We start from the raw sequence: 14,507 nt of genomic DNA on the forward strand, positions 1-14,507 counted from the left end.
TAATTAGAGGAGCATGTTCTTCTAATCAATAATTAGTGTAGTTAATATCAATCAAATCTCTCTTCAATATTGTAATCAAATATTAATCAAGTTTTAATCCAAGTTTTAGTTCCTTAATCTCTCTCTTGTTCTTACTTTATTTTGGGTAATTGAAGATCATTTGGGTTATCATTGGGAGATTGACAACCTCTCAATCTAGGATTCAAGTACTTCTATTATTCTTGCTTTATTATTGGAATCATTAGTAGGTATAATCTCTTAATCCCTTTTTAATTATTGCTAATTACTTTCATTTATTCATCATGTTTCATTATGTTAGTATGATTGACAACCTTTCTAGCATGATCAATATGATAATGAGTGAGTAGTCTCTTAGCTAGGGTTTAATGGGTGATTAGGGGAAACCAACATGGGGATGATTCATGCTTAAATCAATATGCTTTCATATCTTATTTGCTTGCTTGTTTTGATCTTAATACATGCACATGTTATGTTTGATGAAATGCTAAGCCTATGAATCCTTGCATTTATTATCATCTACTATCTCTTCAACTTGACTTGTAAGACATAACCCAACTCGAGTCTTGTTAGATCATGCATGTGTTAAGTAGGAAAGATTAAGTCGACTTGTAGGTGTTGTACAATCTATGTGATTCGGCTCCGGGACCCAAACTTTCCTAGGATTGTAAGATATAACCCAACTCAATCCATCACAACAATAATTGCTTGCTTATAAATTGAGAACATGTTTGTATGATCATATCCCATGAATCCCCTATGAACCCATGACACCCTAGTGCTTTTAATCAATTGTTTACACCCTTATTCCATTTACCTTGTTAGTTTATTTTCATTGCTATTTTAGTTTAGTAACCTTCTACATCAACCCAATTTGTGACACCCCTAGACACCGCTAGTTACAATAGAATCTTCATTTCAATACCCGTCCCTTGGGATCCGACCTTTACTTGCCTCTTTACTAATTTGTAGAGTTGTTTGTGAAGTATAAATTGTGTTTTGTATCGACCATTGACCAACGACCACAATTGCTTAATTTGTGAACTAAATGGCTCCGATCAAAATGTGAATCATTCAAACGAGTTATGTAGTCGTCAAAAACTGCTGAACCGTCAACTATAGAGACTTATCAAATTGGACCCTCACGGGTCGCTCAAATCACTCAATAAATACAGGTGAATATATGTGAAAGATAGAAAGAATTCATTTTGTTAGTGACACCCACCTAACTACGACCTATAAGAACCTGCCTGCAATATAATATAAAAGTAATCTCTACAACCGTATATATGCATTCCAACCGAACAAATGACCATGACACATGCCGAGGTAAATATGGATATGTGAGGCAATAGGCAATAAGGGCAAAACATTTATGGGAATGTGGGGGTACATGTGATCAAGCTAGTACCGTAACAAAACCATATGACAATATCCAATTCTTGCTCAAACTTTAATTGACACGGTGCTATAGCAAGCACAAAACTCACAATCTCCGTAGTAATCAATCAACTAACTCCCCATAAGATAAAAATGAAACATGGGAGCAAAAATCGCCATTTGAATAAAGACTTGAATCATGCGAATTGATTTCTTTTCTTCTCGGGCATAGGTCGATCGACCAAGTAGAGCAGTCGATCGACTTCATTAAACAGTACAACACTCTTTTTTCTCTTTTTCGAATCATTTTTCTTCTTTTCTTTTTCTTTTTTTTCTTTGTTCCTTTCTTTCTTTCCTTTTTCCAACTTCCCAACTTCATCTCAAAATGAGCATATGCCACCAAAAACGTAGTAACAATCCCAAAAACTAAACTACTAGCTTGACAAGGGCAGGCTAAATGTAGGATGTAGTAAACGGGACAAAAAGGCTATTTTTGGCAGTGTCGAGCTTATGGGTAAGACGAGAAAAAGGGGACCTCTACCACATGTGTCAACAAACCACAAACCGAATGCACACAGGTATTAAGCAGATTAACTTCATATTTATGCATATTGATATAACATGTCTCATAAGGAGTAACTACTCACATCCTAGATAAACTGGTCATAGATGACACCGGTTATGGGCTCTAAATCTCAGAAAATGATGTAGTTTGCCAAATTTCTAAGTCAAGTCTCAAATCCAGCAAATAAATTAACGAAAACTCGTAGACTATGCGATTGATTCTACTAATAACATGTCAATTAGCAAGGCTTAGGCGATAAAACAGATGCAAATGCAATGTCATCATTGAAATACTACCGTTCCGACTCAACCTATATGCTAAAATAAACGTGCAATTTTTTTGAATTTTGTTGAAATTTTTCAATTTTTTTTTTAATTTTCTGTAAATATGGAGAAATTAAACAACAATGCAAGACAAAATGTAAACGTGAATGCAAAAACATATGAGATGCGACGCAAAACCCTTCCCCAAACCAAATCGCACAATGTCCCCATTGTACAAAATCATGCAATGAAGAAAAGGATAACGGGAATTTGCGAGAAAATTAAATAAATAAGAAATGAAGTAAGGACAGGAACTCACAAGACTTTAAAGCGCGACAAAAAAACCTCTCCCAAACCAAATATGAGCTAGGAGGTTTCAGTAGCTATAAGTGCTACCAATAGGTACCTGAAAAGACAACAAATACCATGCATAAAACCAAGAAAACAATTTTGAAGCGATGATTATGTGCAAAAATAATAAAATAGAAGAAATCAGAAATATGGCGGAAAATAAAGTGGAGTAGAAAACTCCCTCAATTCCGCAGATCGACCAAACACAGCAGGGGAGAGGTCGTGAACAGGTACAACAGTGCAGGATGGTCGATCTACTACATCACCTAGTCGATCAACCAGAGTGAACAGGAACAGAAGCTCCTGGAAGTCGCACCTCAGTCGATCGACAAGGGTAGGCGGTCGATCGACTGGAAATACTGCTGTAACTTTCTGATTTCTTCGAATTAGCTCGAGAACTTGAGCTAGTATGGTCTATAATCCTGCATACACCATAATACCGCGCCAAAAATTTAGCAAAACCCAAAGTAACAGTATAAAGTACTAAAAATCCTAAGCAAACTTAAAATGCGAAGTCTCGCGCACACAAAACAATAAAAAGTTCAACGAAAGCAATAAAGTGTATTGTTTTTTAAAAAGGCTTAATCAACTAATAGTTGATCAAGAATGGCCACGGAATGGCCCACTTGGTCGGCTTCTGGCTACAAGAGGTAGCCTCAATAGTGCTCATCTTCTCAGCTGCACTCCTCTCAGCTCCAGCGTCCGCAGAACTCAACTGATCAGCATGTCGGACATCTTCCCACTCAATGACCTATTCAGACTCCTCGGAATCCAGATCAGACTCCGTTGCTTTGACTGGCTCATCTTCGGGCTCCTCATCCGTGCCATAGCTAAGGCATCCTAGACCGCCTCTTTGAACTATTGGCTCCTTCACAGCTGGAGCGACATGTGGCTCTTCCTTCCCCAAACCAGCTCCTGCAATGTCTAAAACAGAAGAATCTTCCTCCACTTTGCTCCCGATGCAGGGCGGAGGTGTCCTGGAGGGTAGGGACAGGGGTAGGAATATCAGGAAGTATAAAATAAGATTTCTTTTCAGAAACCGTATTGCAAGTGACGGGCCACATGGGGTCTTTCTTCCTAGCCATCTGGGCAAATACAATGGAGTGCTTCCCTACCTTAAAGGTCAAAGTACCCGAACCAAGATCAATAACTGCACTAGCAGTGTGCAAGAATGGTCTACCTAGAATAATAGGAATGTGGGCATCTTCGGGCATATCAAGTACTACGAAGTCAATAGGGAAGAAGAACTTCCCTATTTGCACGGGAATGTCCTCTAAGACTCTTATTGGCTGGACCGCAGAGCGATCAGCCATCTGTACTGTCATGTTCGTGACTGCAAACCTAGTCAACTTTAATTTCCTAGCAAGACTCAAGGGCATTACACTAATACTGGCTCCTAGGTCACATAAGGCTTTTTCAATAGGAAAGGTGCCAATATTACATGGGACTGAAAAACTACCCAGGTCTTCTAGCTTAAGGGGGGTGCAGTATGGGTCAAATAAGAGCATGATTCCTCAGTGAGTGCGACAGTGTGCACAGTTTCAAGTGACTTCTTTTTTTATAAGAGTTGCTTCATGAATTTCATATAAGCAGGCACTTGATTGACTAACTCAAGAAAAGGAACTTGTACGTTTAAGCTACGAATAACATTTTCAAATTTATTAAACGATACCTGTTCCTTCGTCGGCCCCAATCTCTCCGGATAGGGGGCTGAAAGTAGCAACTTAGCCCTCTCCTCTAAATCTCTCATGCCGGCGTCGGTGGATTTAGGCTGAAAATCCACCACCTTCTCCTTGTTGTAGCTTGACCCTTCTTCAGACCGTCTCAAATGTGAGCCATTAATCGACAAAGGGTCATACTTCGGAATCGGAATGGACCCATCAGCAGTCGGGTCTGGCCTCAATATTTTCGGGGCAGTAGTACCTCGAAACAAGTGGTCCCTCAAGTTATCGGGCATCAGAGGACGAAAAGAATCACTATCAGCAGCACTGTCAGTCGATCGATCGGGTTGGTCAGTCAATCGACTGACTTCTACATCAACAGTAGCTTTTGGTTGTCGCGGACTAGTCGATCGACTGGGTATGTCAGTCGATCGACTGACATACCTGCTGATCGTGTTTTTCTTGTTTTTGTTCGTCACATCCTTCTCCTTGCTTGGTTCCGCATCATCCTTTTCAGTGACGTCCTCAACCATAATGGGCCCATCAAGGGTAGACCCACTCCTCAAGGTAATTGCATTTAAGGTCTCCTTTTGATCATTTTGAGTCGGTAAATGTCCCGGAGCTCGAGTTGTATTCTTGCTAGCCAATTGGGCAATTTGGCTCTCCAACATCTTCATCGCGGCCTCTCTAGCTTGGGATTCTTTCAGCAACAAGTTCTTCAGTTCGGCAAACTCAGAATTTTGGGATTGTTGTTGCTGCTGAGGAACATAAGGAGGCTTTTGGAATTGTTGTTGCTTATGAAGGGGCACATAATTCTGCTGCTTCTGCTGCTGTGGAGGTTGAGTTGGATTTAAGACATTTTGGCTACTCCACCTCAAGTTTGGATGGACATTTGGCTCATAGTAGGTGTTTGTCTGCCTATAATGTTGAAAGGCAGCACAGGACTCAAAGGGATTAGGACAGTTGTCTGAAACATGTCCCTCAGCTCCACATCTTTTGCAGACGAAAGGACCGTCTAAAACAGCATTCACATGGTAGATCCCTCCTTTTGAAGCTCCTCCCAACTCGTACTTATCAAATCTCGCTGTGAGAGCCTCTAATGCAGCTACAGAAGGAGATTCAGCAGCTCTCCTTTCATTTCCCCTAGAATTTCCATACTCAGCTTTGTGGGTGGCCAAGTCATTAATGATCTTCCACCCTTTAGTTTCTCCCATATTCTCTTGGAATCGGCCACTGGCTGCCGCATCCAGGATAGCCCTCTGATCGTCATAGAGCCCATTGTAGAACTGATTGCATAGGCTTCATTTTTCAAACCCGTGATGCGGAATGGTTCGCACCAGCTTCTTGAAACGGACCCACGCCTCGTGAAAGTTCTCATCAGGACCCTGTTTAAAGCTCGTGATCTGAGCTCTAATAGCATTTATCTTCGAGGCAGAGAAATATTTCTTATAGAATGCCAAGGCCAAAGAATTCCAATCGGTGATCCCATTAGCAGCTCGATCCAGGTCTCTATACCACTCCCTTGCAGCATCGCGGAGTGAGAATATAAACATCGTCTCCTTCACCTGGTCCTAGGTCACACCGGTCGGCGGGGGAATAGAGCAGCAATAATCGATAAATATCTCCATATGCTTGGCTGCATCTTCATTTGTAGCTCCCCCGAATTGGTTTCTCTCAACCAAGTTGATATAAGAAGGCTTCGGTTCGAATTTCCTATCAGCTCCCGGTAATTCGAACCCCTTGTATAGATTTGTAGCTGTCAGCTCAGAGTGACTTGTTATAGTTGCTTCTTCAGCAATCTCTAGAAAATCTGGAGAAGTAACGGTCTCAGCTGATGAAGTACAAATAGGTGATGAAGGGGGGTCATCCTCGAACAGCTCGTTCTCGTAGTAACTAGACAGAGTACTCAGCTCTTCCTCTGTCGGCAAAATCCTAGATGATCGTCTCAACTCGCGCAAAGTCTTCTCAATCTCAGGATTGAACGGTACTAATTCACCACCCTGTGACCTGCGTATAAGAGGAAACTACAAAAATAATATGAGAATAATTTAAGGAACAAATGTCCCTTAAACTAAGAAGCAGACTAAAATAAACCAACTAAAAATTAGAACAATTGCCTCCCCGGCAACGGCGCCAAAATTTGATACCCGTCATTGTGAGTACCAAAAATAATATTTATAAACCTATTAAAACTAACAAAAGCTAGTGGTAACAGGGTCGAACCACAGAGAGGCAGATGTAATTATTAGTTGTCTAAATTCAGTCCAAGGTAACAATGATGTGGGGGTTTGATTGAATTAGTCTATAACTAATGGCAACCAAAGACAATAAACTAAATAGACGGATGAAACAGATATTAAAATGGGTGCAAGGATGGTCGGTTCACTATAGTTTCGGCGGCAGCAAACTAGGTAGGTCTAAAACAAACACGTGAGACGGGAAAATAAGAGGTCCTCTCGGTCCACTCTCACATGTAGCATCTTTCGATCTCGCTACAGGTCCCTAATATCACTAATACTAACTTTCGTTCTGAAAAGTGACTAAAAGGTCTAAACTAACTTATCTTTCGATCTCGTTAATCTAGTCATCTAAATTAGGTAGCCTATCTCTCTTCCCTATCTTTCGATCTTTATTGGGTCGGTCAAATCCTAGACATTCAACTAGTCGCGTGCACTCGAATCGTCAAACATAGAAATTAAATTAATTAAAACGAAGCATATCTCAGAGGCCAGTCGATCGACCAGGGTAGGCGGTCGATCGACCGTGGCGCGATTCAGGGTTCCCTATTCTAATGCCGCCTAACCTACAGTTCCCCTACATCCTAGCACGAATAATTTAGCTACTCATGATATTGATAAAAACAACAACAATATTAATGAAATAAACTACTGAATTCATGCTTAAATTAACGGAAAAAAAGATTAGCATAAAACAATAATTATAGCTTCGGGAAACTAATCTATCAATTCTAGCTACAAACGAAATAAGCAATAAAACTGAAATAGTGAATAAAGGAATACCAGTAGAAGAATTGCAGGAAAAAAGATCAGAAAACCGAATGCCGATATAACTTTTACTGAAAGAAATATTTGTAAACTAAAGAACCCTAACAAATTTCGTGATCTAACACTGATGAAAACTGAATGAATGTTCTCAAAACCTAGCATACGTTATATAGAATACAACGTAGTTCTTATGGCCAAAACCTAACTACTATGGGCCTGCTTATTCTCGATCTTTTAATTCACGCAGATTAGCGGCTTGGTCGATCGACCACTGAGGCTGGTCGATCGACTGGTAAGCTCTGAAATGTGGCTCCTGGAAGTCGTGGTATGGTCGATCGACCATAGGTAGCGGTCGATCGACTGCTTTAGCTGATACTTGACTTCTAAATTCTCGTGGATTTGTCTTTCGGACCTCGAAATGCGCACCAAACTCGTTCCTTTAGTAAATACTTTACGTCAAATGCAGTGCACGGTACTCGGGGACGGATGTGGCTCAAAATCTACTCATTTTCACATAAATCTGCAATATTACATGAAAATATGAAAGTAGACGAAATGGGGCAAATAGTAGCCTTAAACTACATAAATGAGCTCTGAAATGCGTGTAAAATAGGGTGTAAAACATCATATAATTGACACGCATCAGAGTGCGAATGGGAGTTTGCTCGGCCAATCACGGTAGTTGTCTTGCATTTTCTTGATAATGGTGACAAGAGTTTTGTTAGCTGCCTCCACCGCTCCGTTGGTTTGGGGACGGTAGGGGGATGATCGATGTCGCTTGATCTTGTATTTGTCTAGCAAGGCCTGAGTTTCCGTCCGGAAGTGAGAGCCTTGATCGCTGATGATTTCATGGGGTACCCCATATCGGCAGATGATGTTGTTTTGGATGAACTTGGCCACTTGTTTGGCGGTCAAGACTGCATATGACTGTGCTTCCACCCATTTGGTGAAATAGTCAATGGCGACGAGGACGAAGCAATGCCCCTTGGTGCCTGTCGGGTTAACTTTCCCGATGATGTCGATGCCCTAAGTTGAGAAAGGCCAGGGTGATGTCATGATGTACAAAAGGGATGGTGGTACGTGTTGTATGTTGGCGAAGATTTGGCAATTGTGGCAATGTTTGACGTAGTTATGGCAATTGGCTTCCATGGTGGTCCAGTAGTAACCTAGCCGCATGATCTTTCGGGTAAGCACCATTGCGCTCATGTGAGGGCCACATTCTCCGTCATGGACCTCTCCCATGACTTTTTTGGCTTTGTGATGGTTAATGCAAAGGAGGAGAGTTCCTTGAGGTGTTCTTTTGTATAGTTGATCTTGGTTCATCACGAATTGTGACGCAAGTAAACGGATGGCTCTTTGTCCTCTTTGATCAGAGTTGGGAGGGAATTTATTTTTGGTTTTGTAGTTGAGGATGGCTTGGTACCAAGGTTTGACGTGGCTTTCCTCGTCGTTGTTGATGGCACAAATGTGAGCTGGCTTGCTCCTTCTCTCGACATATAGGGGCATCGATGTCATGTTGTCAGGTATGTTGACGAGCGCGACATGTTTCGCCAAGGCATCAGCAAATTGATTTTCCTCTCGCGGCAAATGGAAGTAGTCGACTTGGTCGAAGAAATCGGCCTCTTGATTGATCTTTGCTCGGTAGGGAGCTAAGCTGTCACTTTGGATTTTCCATGATCCAGACACCTGATTGATGATGAGCGAGGAATCGCCGTGGACTCTTAGTCTCTTGATGCCAAGTGTTACGGCTGCTTGTAGGCCGATGAGGCATGCTTCATATTCAGCGGCATTGTTGGTGACGGCGAAGTCTAGCTTGACCGATATCGGAACATTTTCTCCCTTTGGTGATATTAGAAGGATTCCTACCCCAAAGCCTCTCAGATTAGATGCACCGTCGAAGTATAGGTCCCACGCGTCGGAGTCGGCACAAAGGATGCCCTCGTCAGGAATTGACCATGTGTCGGTCGTTGGATCCTCGTTGACGGGATTTTCTGCCAGGACGGCGACTGCCCTTCCCTTTATAACCTTGAGGGGTACAAACTTGAGATCAAACTCGGACAGCATGAGTGTCCACCTAGACAGCCTTCCGTTTAGTATGGGTTTCTCGAAGATGTATTTGATTGGGTCTATCTTAGAGTAGATGTGGATCGTGTAGCTGAGCATGTAATGCCGCTGCTTCTTTGTTGACCATACTAGGGCAAGGCATGTCTTTTCCAGTTGAGTGTACCTTATCTCGTACTCAATGAACTTTTTGCTGATGTAGTAGATGGCTCATTCTTCGCCGTCAATTGTTTGTGCTAGCATTGTTCCCATGGCTGTGTCGGTAACAGTCAGGTATAGGGATAAAGGAATCCCCGGTTGAGGTGGCATGAGGACAGGAGGCTTGGATAGGATTTCCTCTATCCTGTCGAATGTTTTTTGACAGTCGTCGTCCCAATCGGTGTGATCGGAGGCGCGAAGTTTTCTGAGTATTGGTTCACAAATCATGGTGAGCTTGGATATGAAGCGGCTGATGTATTGAACCTGACCGAGAAATCCCTGAATCTCCTTCTCGTTCTTAGGCCGTGGCATTTGTTGAAGGGCTTTGATTTTGGTTGGATCAATCTCAATGCCTCTTTTGCTGACGACATGTCCCAAGAGTTTTCCGGAGGTGACCCCGAATGCACACTTCTGAGGATTTAGTCTCATGTTATATTTCCGCATACGAGCGAAGAATTTTCGAAGGGCACTGATGTGGCCGTCTCATTCTCTTGACTTGACAGTCATGTCATCGAAAAGCATGACCGTGTAGAAATATGTACCCCACTACGTAGTGAATACAGTCTTGTGCATGTCTTCCTCAGCCTTTTTAATCTGGTTGTACCCAGCATACCCGTCCATAAATGATAGGAGAGCATGCTTGGCGGTATTGTCCACCAGAATGTCAACATGTGGCAAAGGGAAGTTGTCCTTTGGACTTGCCTTGTTCAGGTCCATGAAGTCGACACAAACCCGAATTCTTCCAACTTTCTTCGGTACACGCACAATGTTGGCCACCCAGTCAGAGTACTCAGACACTTTGATGAAACCAGCCTTGAACTGTTTATCCACTTCTTCCTTGATTTTCAGGGCCTATTAAGGATGCATTCAACATAGCTTTTGCTTCACAGGTTTAGCTCCGAGCTTAATGGGTATCCGGTGCTCTGCAATTTCTCTGTCAATCCCAGGCATATCTCTGTAGGACCAGGCGAATATGTCCTTGTATTCGTGGAGGAGGTCAATGAACTGTTGTCTTTCCGAGGGGTCCAGGGTTGTCCCTATCCTAAGTTCTTGAGGTGTGTTGTCGGTTCCTACGTTAATAGGTTCGGTCTCCTCAATGACAGGGGTTCTGGTTTCCCATTTTTCAAGTTCTTTGGCTAAGTGAGGTGGGTAGTCACTCAAGTCAAATTCCTCGTAGTCATTCAGAATTGCATTACAGTTAAATTGAGACGAGTCGTAAGCAAACTTAGTGATTATTAAGTTGACACGAGCGAAAAGCTCAGAGAGGACAGACATCTCACGGTCAGTCAGAGGCGACACAGCAGGGGAGGTGGCCCCTGGAACAGGCTCCAGGTTGTCACCTTTCATGGGAGTGGGGGTGACTCTAGTAGGCTCAGCCTCTGAATCAGCCACAACTTTGTGATAAAACAGCGGGAAGGCGACCTTGACTGAGACATCACGAGTTTTGGGAGCTATGACAGACTCTGACTCCGACTCAGACTCAGATTCAGATTCTCCTTCACTTCCCTCTTTGAACATAGGGCCTTCTCTAGTTGTGATCTTGAGAATACGGCCTCGGCGATCGGTCCACTTGATGGTCTTCCTCTAGCCTTGTGCAGCTTTCTCCGCATCAGTGTCGTAGATCAAGGCGGTTGGGTCAAACTGGTTGTCCTTCAGGGTGATGTTGATGATGTCCTCATAGTCGAGGTGCTTAATGTTATCCTCTCCAAAGAAGATGGTGACAACTTGTCCATCGAGGCATGACGACGGCTTAGACTCGGTTGATACAGCTTTGGTGCTGTCGGGGATGAAGTAGCAGTCCTGGAAGACTTCCACACCCGGGTACCTGGTCTTGGCCACAGAGTCATAGATCGGCTCCGTAAAGCCATGGTAGAGCTCGGACTCTCCCTCGGAGACAAAGTATCCATTGAGAGTCAAATGATAGGGACGGAGGATAAACCCGTGCTTCTTGCGTTTTCGAACTAGGAGGTTCATCTCCTGAATATCTTCATCGGTAGGTTCATAGCCCAGTCCGAAGGGGATGTCGGGGGCCTTAGCTTGTTTTAAGGGAGGTGTTGAGCCTGATATTTTACACTACCGTCAGGCTAGAATTCAGCCATAGCAAGATGCACGTTCGAGCAAGTTCAACGTAGCGATCCGAGCGAGGAGACAGGCTAGAAGACTATATCAAAGCGGACAGGACATCATACGAAAATACTGATCAGGGTACAACTTAGATCAGGCCTTATTATAAGTCGCGAGATCGGCGAGGCATTGTCGGGTACATCGATCGATGACATTGTCGGGATACATCGTCTGAGCATTATCAGGGTACGTAAATACATCAGGCATTGTCAGGGTACATCAGTACATCAGGCATTGTTAGAGTACAACAGGCATTGTCAGGCTTGCATACAAAGCAGTTTAGCCTGACAGGCATTGATACAGACCAAGAGGGGTATGCAGGGATAAAGTGGACGACCAACATACAATAGGGAGAAGATATTTAACAGGCATTGGATGCTAAGCAATTTAGCACATGTCAAAAAGACTAAGTCTTCAAGTTGTTCCTACTTTGGTGGAAGACTAAGTCCACATCTTTTACTACATGAAGTAAACATCTTAAACCCTAGCTAAACTAATAAGGAGGCAGCAACAATTAGCAAGGAACGGTCAAAGAAGTCAACTACAATCAAGGAAACAACCCTAGAAAAGTGGAGCTACTTCCTATTTACAAGCAACTACTCCTTCTACCTATTTCACTATAAATACGAAGCAACAAAGACACATCTGATTCGACTCTCATCGACTCTACCTTAAACAAATACTACAATTATTTAGCAATTATGACATTGTTCTTATATTACGCAAAATACATAGTGAAATCACTTCTGGCTTGGTGCCCGTGGTTTTTTCCCATTCAAGGGTTTTTCCACGTATAAATCATTGTGTCATGTCTCTTTTTATTATCCTTTACTTTTAATTTATCTCTTTTTACTTTATAATCAACCTTACAAAGGTACAACCACAATACCATCATAATAGGATGATACTAGTTAACCTCACCATAATCTACCCCGGCCGAATACCTGAACGCCCGGCCGGATTCAGTCGCGTAAAATCCGGTCAAAACAATTGGCGCCCACCGTGGGGCAACTAGTTTATCATTCCTACAAATTATTCACAATATCTTTTCCTCTCCACAACAAGTTTTGAGAGTCTTAAGAGAATGCGGAGGTCAAGTTTCTCACTAAATTAACTCAAAGATAAGTCTTTCTCATATCCAATACAAGTCTCTCAATTTCTAAGCAATATATCTTAAAATTTTGGTACTTTGATCTTACTTCTACTTTTAAATTTTAGATTTTGTTAAATCTAATAATTTTATGTTCTTAGGAAATTCAAAACCTTGAACATCAAAATACAAGTCTGGCTGGACAACTTAGCCCTGACCAAACAGCTTAAAAGTCGACTAATAAAGATGTCGGTGCGGGGCAGTCCGAGTCTTATAAGAATTTCACGCCGGGGAGAAATTTCTACCAGCCTGGCTAGAATGCCCCTACCAATATTTCCAAACTGCACAAAGCCTGGTCAGGATAAGATTTTCATCCTGGCCTAGTAAGGGTGTTCAAGTATTCCTGCACAGATAAGTCCTTATCCTTTCAATAAAATTTAAATATATATGTCATCGGAGTACAAATTCAAAAACAACTATGGATCAAATATTTTTTTAAAAAAAAAAAATAATAATAATCATCTTACATATAATATTCTTAGTCAGTCCTGATACACTAGTGTTAGTCAAGCCTGACCTCACTGTTTTTGGAGAGAAAATCAGCCTGACCTGACTGTTTTTGAAATCAGCCTGACCTGACTGTTTTTGGAAGGAAAAATTAGCCTGACCTGATTGTTTTCGGACAGAAAATCACCCTGGCCTGACTGTTTTGGAAAGATAAATTGGCCTGGCTTTGACCATCGATCCCGATATGCTTAGATCTATCATCACACTACCTTAATGAATTCTCACATTATTACTCATTAACTTTTCCTTATTATGTTTCAAACTTTTGTAGCATAAAACTAAAAACTTTGCACCAAAACAATTGAGTATTAATGGTTGACAATCTATGGACTATTAGGACATAATCTATCCTGACCAGCTAGTCAACATATTTGTAATCGAATAATTTATGTGAATCATTTAAAAACTACTTGTGACTATTTTGGAAGATATGATATAATTTCAGTCCTGCCAAATACAACATTGTGTGCCATGTGGTAAGTTTATAAGTTACAAGGAAACCAAAAGAGACATAGAAGCCTGTCCTGGACAGATTAAAGCAAATTGGAGCTCCAATCACCAAAGTCAGTCAGGGGCATCCAAAGGTGGTCCCCAGGCAGAAAAACTTGACCCTGGACGGACTCTTATCCAGGACCCTCATAAACATGAAAAGATTTCTAAAACCCAAGCTCTCATAGCAGGATTCAGGAAAGCCTGACAAGGACATACATGATGGATATTATGGTAACCATATAGGAGGAAGACACCTGACCAGTAAAGTGCTCAAGACTGACTATTATTAGCCAACCCTGAGGGCCAATTGTCTGGATTACATCACAAAATATGAAGCCTGCCAAAAGCATGCTCCAATCATTCACCAGTCATCAGAACTACTACATTCAATTTCCCACCCTGGGCAAGCATGAATCCTGAAAAATTGTTTCTGCTCAACAATTTCATTTATCAATTTTCTATAATATGCATAAACAAATGTTCAGGATTGAGGGTCACTCCTTTAGCCTGTATACCACTCAATCGTGCCTAAATGTAATTGGTTACCAACACCAAAATGGCATAATAAAAGCCCTCCAGTCAGGCTAAGGATCATAAGCCCTCCAGCCAGGCAAAAATCCTTTCATACGAGAACGAAGGTGAAAGATCCCGACAACTCGTACAAAGCCCTCCCAGAGCAGCATAATGAAAGCCCTCCAGTCAGGCTAAGGATCATAAGCCCTCCAGCCAGGC

The sequence above is a fragment of the Silene latifolia genome, chromosome Y, assembly GCF_048544455.1.
Source record: "Silene latifolia isolate original U9 population chromosome Y, ASM4854445v1, whole genome shotgun sequence".
NCBI lineage: Eukaryota > Viridiplantae > Streptophyta > Magnoliopsida > Caryophyllales > Caryophyllaceae > Silene > Silene latifolia.